General features: G+C 34.7%; 1 long non-coding RNA gene across 2 annotated transcripts; it reads right to left on the bottom strand.

The window, feature by feature from the left end:
* Nucleotides 1–4,501: 4,501 nt before the first annotated feature.
* On the bottom strand, nucleotides 4,502–7,484 carry LOC106407569. 2 transcript variants are annotated; one of them, XR_001281817.3, is made up of 3 exons: nucleotides 6,021–6,484; nucleotides 5,165–5,839; nucleotides 4,502–4,876 (listed from the first exon to the last, which is right to left on the bottom strand). It is a non-coding gene; the product is annotated as an uncharacterized LOC106407569 (long non-coding RNA). The 2 variants fall into 2 exon arrangements; XR_001281816.3 differs by having other exon boundaries at nucleotides 4,502–5,839; nucleotides 6,021–7,484.
* Nucleotides 7,485–8,595: the final 1,111 nt, after the last annotated feature.

Below are 8,595 nucleotides of genomic sequence, written 5' to 3'. Positions count from 1 at the left end.
GAAAAACCTGTTTGGACTTCAACTCTTTTTTTTTTCTATGTCGGGAATGTGGGCACTAATTTCCCGATTCATGTAGGTAAAATTGTTTCTTAGTTTGTGAGATTGAAAAGCGTAGATTGATTTTAAGCATGATTGATGAGAGGTTTACTTGCATCAGCTTCGTCTGCCGTGGGTGTTGAGTTTCGTCGGCGCCAGATGTTAGACATGCAAGAGAGAAGATCTGAATATGTTAATTTCGTGTTTTGTTTTTTCTTCTCTCGTGTTTTGTGGGTTCCACTCTTTGCTCAGGCAGTACAAAAGATGAAGTCTGGCTAGGCCGTCTCACTTCTCCGAAGTATTCCCTTGATTAACCTCCCACCAACATCTATCTTCTGATTCTGTCTTGAAGTCGAGGAGCTTCCAGAAAAATTAGCTTCCATCTGCTGTTCCGCTTGGAATGGGGAGTTATGAAATGCCGCATAAAAAACATATTGGCAAATAACTAATGATTGTCAACAACTATCACTATACTAAATAGAAAATAAATCAAGGTTTTTTATTCTGCACAAACTAAAATCTTACAACAGGGTTGTCACGGTCTTTTTTCAGGAGCAAGATCTTTTTCTTCCCAGAAACCATAGCCAATGCAATTCTTGGGAGAGAACTATCCATGACAGAGGCTAAAGTTGCGTAGATGAAAAATAGATCAGAAACACAATAGATTTTTTCAGATAAGGAAAATATGGGATAAGTTGTTGACTAATTACCAGTTTCAAATGTTGGTATGTCATTCCACTTGAATTTGCCTGATTGTAATCTTGCTTGGAGCTGCCAAATATGCTATGTTTACCAATTTCTAGGTTTGTGTTCGCAATCACTTGGAGCACCTAGCAACCTCAAAACGATCGACTTTCACAATGGAATCTGCTTTCAAAGATGGCATGTAATGATTAGCATGTCCGACGGGAGTAAACCCATGAATCACGAAATCTGCAAATAGTATTATCCAACAAAGAATCAGAAAATAAATTAAAACAATTATGTTAAATAAGTGTGATAGATCGAAGATTAACTTACCTTTTCATCGAGGAAAAGAACCGTGATTCCCACAAACTCCCTGTCTTTCTTGAAGTTCAGGGAATCCCAGAATCGGAGGAAGCCAGAGGCTATGCTCTGACTAATAAGACCAAGACGGAGAGACTCGAAGGTTGAGTGACGGACGCCGGGACGCCGGTTTGACGAACTGGAGAGGCAGAGAGAAACATTTTCTAGAAGATGATTAAAGCTAAGAGGAATCAATGAGTTTTGTGGAGATGCAGATTGAGTTCATCAAAGATGAGAATCATATATATATGGTTTACAGAGGGGCTACAAATCAGGAACATTTATGATCAAGCGATTTAAGATGGGGACATGAAGAGTTCACCGGTGAAAAAATAAATTACGAACATACACACGGCGCAACTCTGTAACTCAGACTTGTTTGAGACAATGATGAAAATAACTCATATTAAACTACAACAGTTTACAATATAGGAAAACCATAATTGTTGCAAACTTAAGCTTTTTTTCATATAACGTGATGAATCCCATTTAAAAATGAAACCCATAACACACTTGTAGGTCCGACCCTCAGAGGAAGCCGAAGAAGCAAGGGCTTCCGACCTTCATAAATATATATTAGGTTCGGCCATCAATGTCCAAAGGTATCAGTTAGCTTAGTGGTATAAATGTTGGTGTTTATATCTCAATAACCCGGGTTCGAGCCATGGGCTTGACATTTTTTTACACTTTTTAAAAGTGAGACCCACAAAACGATGACGTGGCGCGCTGAGGAGTGAGCAAAAACTTATCTATTATAATATAGACTAGGGTCGGCCCGCCCTACGGGCGGGATATACTTTATATATGATTTATATTATTATTTTTTGTATGATTTTGTGAGTTGTGTTTTTAGTTTACATGACTGTTGTCTTTTAAAAAGTTATAGGTGAGGAGAGATTATATGTGATAAAATATATTTCGCTTGTTTGTAATAATTATTTTTGTATTAAAGAGTTGTGGCATTGATATGTCGTGAGTGTTTCAAATGGTTTTCATGTTGTTTTTTTTACAAATTTTGATTCCATATTTGGTGTGTTATTTGTAGTTTGTAATATTTGGGTTCAGAAGGATTGAATTGTGAGTTTTGTGTATGATATAAAAATATTTATTTTTTATTTTGAAATCATAGTCTTTCGACATTCTATTGGAGTTGAAGTAGTGATTATTTGAAGTTGCATTTTAATTAAAATTAGAATGTTATATTATGTTGGTTCTGCAAAGCAAAATGCAAAAGGAATAAGATAACATATACATATCACAAACTAAAAGACTATGTTCATCATACCACGATTAGTGAAGGGCACCATTTAAAAAAAAATTAGTGACAGCTACAAATACGTACCAAGAACCCTAATATTTGGCCAACATCTCCACGAAATCGTTGTATAAATCAAACTTATTTTTGAAACAAATATATTGACGTAGCCGTTATTATCAGATTCAGCTGTGTGAGAAGGTTATTAGAGGAATTTAGTTTTTATCGAGAAAATCAGTCATAAATATGTTGTCTCGATTGATTTGTTCTTTTGAACGATATTCCTTGATTTCTATTAGTTTCTTCTCCATTTTTTTAATCTTCTCCTGCATTTTTTTTATTCTTTAAATTTTTATAATTTATCATTCCTTCCTAATTGCTATTACTTATTTTTCATCACTCAGAATAATTTTTTATTAAAAAATTCAGTCATAATATATTTCCTTCAAAATCGAATCTTTTCTTAATCTTTGCAATCTCAGACTTCCTTTTTTTCCTCTTAGTCTTATTTTATTCCTTTCATGGGCTCAATCTTTTCTCTCGCTCATTTGCATCTCATCTCCTTGTTCCCTTCTTCTCCCATTTTCTTTTTACTGAGATCAATTTTTTTTCAGATCTAGCCCTTTTGAGAAAGATCTGATGTTGATCACACAACTACTGTGGCTGACAGCCTCTCCAATTTCACTAACACCATCGAAGATCCACTGCAATCGCGTTTTGTCGACTACCACCACCACCGTCGCTTTTTTCGGCCACCACTACCATCTCGTTTTGTCGACAACGGCCAGCACCCGTCGCGTTGTGACGACTACTACAACCGTCGTGTTTTGTCGGCCACCACCACCAATCGCGGTTTGTAGACCACCGTCACATTTTTTCGGTCACACCAACAACAGCCGTGGCTCCTTCTTCCACGTTAAAAATTTGGGTTTGGGTTAGTTATATTAGTAGCCCAGTAAAGCCCACTAAGCAAACATCTCTTTAGGAACTCAGCGATTAAAATCTTAACTTCCCACGTGTCATTCTTTGTTCGCTTTATCTAATGACGTGGCGCAAGGAGGAGAGAGGTAAACATATTTTTATATTTATAGATTAAATAATAAACAAAAGATGGTTAAGATATGAATATTTTGTAAACATTTTGTATATGTTTATTTGGTCGACAATGTGATAGTTTTACACTTTGGTAGTTTATAAAATAATAACTTGTGCGACTAATTTGGTTTTCAAACATCAAATATAGCAGTCAATCAATATATTAATTTGTATAAATATGTTAAATACGATGTGTAGAATGTAAGAAATATTGATGTTGTTGTTGCACTTTAAGGTCAAATCGGTAACATCATTTCAAAGGATGGTTATGAATTTCGTAACTTGATTGAAATAGAAACGGAGGTTGCACTTGTTATCCATGTCATTGACATGACATTTTATTGATGTTTTGAGCTTTCACATATTTCTTTGGTACAAATTCGTGAAGACGATGTTAAATTGTGGTAGTGTTGTTCTACATTTAGTTAGATGAATAATATAAGATATTTTGTTTATACTATTAAAGCAAACTTATACATTTTTACTCTTGTTTTATAACTTTATATTATTTTTTTAACTATTATTTTTTGAAAAAATTGTGATTATCTATGATTTTTTACTGTGATTTTGTATCAATATCTTATTAAGTTCACTTAACATGGTTTTGGTGATTAAAACAAACAAAAACCCCTCTGATCAACATTTTTTCGTTTATCTTGGTTTGATCAAAATTGTTGAAAATAGTGTGAATAAATTATTACACTACTTTATGAGATTTCACTATATATTTATTTTTATGAAATTTAACTGTATATTTTTAAAAGTTATGTATTTTTAAGTTATATTATTTATTTTTGGTAAAAGAAAAAAAAAATATTTGCTTTATATAATTTTTTTGTTTTTCTTACTGTTTTTTTAAACATATGTTTTGACTATGTATTAAAGTCTATGTTCTCTATCAAAATTTTCATTTTTCTCTTAAGTTTAGGACTAAATCTCAATAAGCATAAACATTGCGATATCCTATATCTGAAATAAAGCCCACTAAGCTAATGCCAAGTTTGACACATCACAAAACCTTAAATATACAGACCCTAAATGAAGTTAGTGCAGTAGATGACGTCCATATTCAGAGGGACCTATTTAAGGATTTTTATAATTCAAATTAAGTAATCCTAACAAATAACAAAATGAAGATTAAATAAGAACATCTTGCTGCTATTTAAGTATGTGGATTACAGCATTATTGAAGGAAAACATAGAACTTTGTAACAAACAATGGAACTCGATTGTATTTTGCGAGTTCCAAGTCTCCATAGTTGAGTGATCACTCTTTGCGAGCTTTATTTGAACTGGGGACCTTTTCATCATCAATGGAGTCTCGGTGGAGGTTATGACTGAATCAGTATGTGCAGGCGCTGGGTCGGTGCTGGCTGGAAGTCCTTCAATAACTGGAACATCATCAGATGGCCGTTCGTGTGATCCGAACATTGCGTTTCACCACTGGATTTGGAACCATAGAAAGTAATTACAGCTCCAGCCATCATAAGCAACTCCACAGTTACTATAACTTTTCAAATGTGTAGCTTAGATAAATGAGCAAATGCAGAAAGCCAGCAACAAAAAATCTCTTACTTTCAAATAAGAGACGTTTTGATAAGAGTTAATTGTGTGCAGCATGAAAAAGGAGAGACAACGCAAACAACACATGTATTTGGTCATGTTATGAAAGTACACAGGAGCACATAGCTAAGTGCAGTCATTACAGTGATCCCTATTCAGTGAACGTACCTTGGGGTGAATTGAGAATGTAGCTATTAAGTTCAGAGAGTGCGACGGGATCAGTTTTCTTAACACCACCATACTTGGAAGATGTGGCAGGGGAACCACTATCTGCTCTACGGAGCCTGCATTTGGTGTGTTTATAGTGTGGGACGTGTGTCACTGATGTGGCATTGAGGAATAAACGATATGCACACACAGACTAAGAGAATAGGAAAACTGATGCGTTCCTGTTATTGTAAATGACATTCTCTCTCATTTCATTCATTTTCTGTCTAAAATGGAAAGCGCCATGATTCTGTTTGTGCTTTTTCCTGGAGTCTCCAAAGATTTTACACCTTTAAATCCTCAGTTTCTCCTCTCCAAACAGAAGAAGAACCTATCTCTGGCAAAGTGATATAGTCAGGAAGACAATGATTAGGAGATACCCTTTGGTCTCGAGCACCTCTGAATCCTCAGATTTTCCTGTCCAAAACAGAGGAAGAACCCATCTCCGGCCAGCCTTCCTTCAAATCAGCGAGTAAGATATAGATGAGAACAACAAATCCGCGGCCGGCCAGTCTTGAAGTTCTGGTTGCACCGAGTAACATCAAATCCGCTGACAGAGAACATGGAACCTGCAGTGAGCCGATGTCTGAAAGTAGACAGACGGTGGACATTAACGGTGGCGGGTATGAGAGTCGCCTGCAAACATGTAAATTGGTAAAGTAATCAACAAACGGAATTTAAACTATCTCCAAAAGAATAAAATACATATTTCGACTGAAAAAAGAAGAATAAGATGATCATGAGACAGTATACTGTAGATATAATCTTTATAGATAGTAGGAAGTGTGAGGATGTTGATCAAGTGATGAGGCCTAACCTTTTTATAGGTGAGAATCACCGCCTAAATGAAGATTAGATGCACTGAATGCGAGATCGTGGTTGTAGTGGGCAAGAAGAGTAAAGCTTTAGTTATTGGCGTTGAATCAATTCGATTTGTAACGGTTGGGATGAGAAGGATGAAAACAGACACGATATGAACAATCACCGACTCGAAGTTTGCAGACGAAACGACGAACCCCACACCTATTTCACAATCGCCATTGATGGCTTACAGAACAAACCTTCACAGCTGACGGCTAACCCTATCAACCCTAACTTCGCGAGTCAGGAAGAAGAGCGTGCAATAAACAGGTTTGCATTCTGTTTGTAACTTGGCCCAGACAGTATCAACAAAAAAATATCATCAAGGCCCAATCGTAAACACAGAAAGAGATGTGATTTTAAATGATTTTGCACGTGTCGAGTTCAGGTTGCACTAATTGATGACGTGGCTCTCTCAGGAGAGACACAAACATCTTTATATATATATAGATTTTGCAATTAAATTAATTTTATCAAGTTTTCCTAAAATTTACAGATATCAAAAGTAAACCATTTGTATTAGGATAAAAAAATTTATATATGTTTTGAAAAAAATGCATAAAATTTTGAAGAAATGTTTTAGTAATAAAAATTGTATAATTATTAAAAATAGAATTAAATAATACTTCCATAATTTGAAAATCTTGCTCTATTTATATCAGTATAATATTTATTGTTATATTTAAATATATTTACTTTAATGATGATATGTATGAGTTATTACCATATTCTAAAAATTTTACCAAATATAAATCAACATTAAATATAATTATCCATGTCATAATTAGCCATAAACCATGTCATAATTGTTACTGTGTCATGTCGTTTGTTATATATTTCAGGAAAACTTTTGCTTGGAGAAACAGTGAAGCAACAGAAAAAATCTTGTATCTTTTGATTGATCAATTGTTCAAAGCCTGTTGCCTAATATTATTGTTCAAAGCCTGTTGCCTATATTATTTTAAGCCGTGTGGGATATACAAAGAGTCTTGTGTCCTGGTGGTTAAATGCGTTGTGAAATTATTATGGGTGGTGGGCAGTAACAAAAACATTAAATTTTAAATTACATTTTATAATAAAATTTTGTTAATTAATTTTTTAGATTTTATCACTTGCTTACCAATATTTAATATAAATTTTGATTTAATTATACATAAAATTAAGATAAAATAAACAGTTTTATATATTTGAAACTTGTATTTACTAAGAGATATATATGTAAAGATTTAAAATTATAGTGTTAGATTTGTGGTTAAAATATATTAAATCAACTTGTCTAAAATAATAATTTTATACAAAATAAAGTATACTTTGATAGAAAAATCAAGATAAGATTGTTTCAGCGGAGAGCTGTGTCCGGAGCATTAGCTGTAGCAGACATACTACAATTACGGGGTTTGGTTGTACACATGGAGTGTAAACTTTGCAACAAGAAACTTGAGTCAATAAACCATGTTTTGTTCGAGTGCATACCAGCCCAAGATATCCTCCAAACAGTTAACTTCCCATCAGCTACATCGCCTGCTCGAAACCTTGGTGAGAAAATGAAACTGGCGCTGAAGATAATGTCTGATACAACAGTACCTGAGAACATTCGGAGAGCTGTACCAATGGCTGTTGTGGACGATCTGGAAGAATCGTAACTCTGTTCTATGTTTTGGAACACATATTGCTATTGATTCTCTAACACATCAGGCACTGGAGGAAGCTACAATATGGACAGGGATCAACAAAAGCAGTGAACCACGAGTGGCACAACTTTCTTCTTTAGAAGTATACCACCGCTGGCATCCACCTACTTTTGGAATTGTGAAATGTAACTAAAAATTTAATTGGAAAAATCATCATTTTTATATGGTGGAACTTCGTTCACAAGAGATCATCAAGGTTTGGTTATCCACCATGCCCCGAGATGCCTTCACTCCCTCCTAAAAGAGGTTAACTGCAGAACTTCGTTGCATCGTTTGGTCCCTTCAAAGTTTATCTGACTTGGGGTTCCAGGACATAGTGATGGGAGTAGACAATCAGGAAGCTATAAAAACCCTCTCCAATGCTTCAGCATGGGCACTTTATAGAACTTTATTGGAGAATCTTTCCCTTTAATATATTTTCTAGATACCCAAGTTCGCTATATTTAAGTTTTTATTTTTTTAACGTCTGATTAATTATGTTATTACAACTATGAGAAATATTACATAAACGATTTTACAGCCGACAATTCTACCATCATATGAGAATGCACGTCTGACTGCATCACTCTGAGCCGCCCTATGAGATCCATGTTCGATGATACGCCTTTGCACCATGCTGAAGACCTCTTGTAATTTTTTTTCTCCATAATCTGCATAATTTGCGTTTTCTGAGGTTTGAACCCCAGACCTCCTGGTGTAGAAGCATTAATGAACCATTAGTCAAACCACTGGACTAAGGGGGCTTCCACACTATATTTAAGTTAAAATTTATTAAATACCAAATATTTACTTTTTAAAATGTTTATGAACTTTCGACTTAATGGTTAGGGTATATAATAG

The sequence above is a fragment of the Brassica napus genome, chromosome C5, assembly GCF_020379485.1.
Source record: "Brassica napus cultivar Da-Ae chromosome C5, Da-Ae, whole genome shotgun sequence".
Taxonomy (NCBI): domain Eukaryota; kingdom Viridiplantae; phylum Streptophyta; class Magnoliopsida; order Brassicales; family Brassicaceae; genus Brassica; species Brassica napus.
This window is presented reverse-complemented; position numbering and strand designations above follow the sequence as displayed.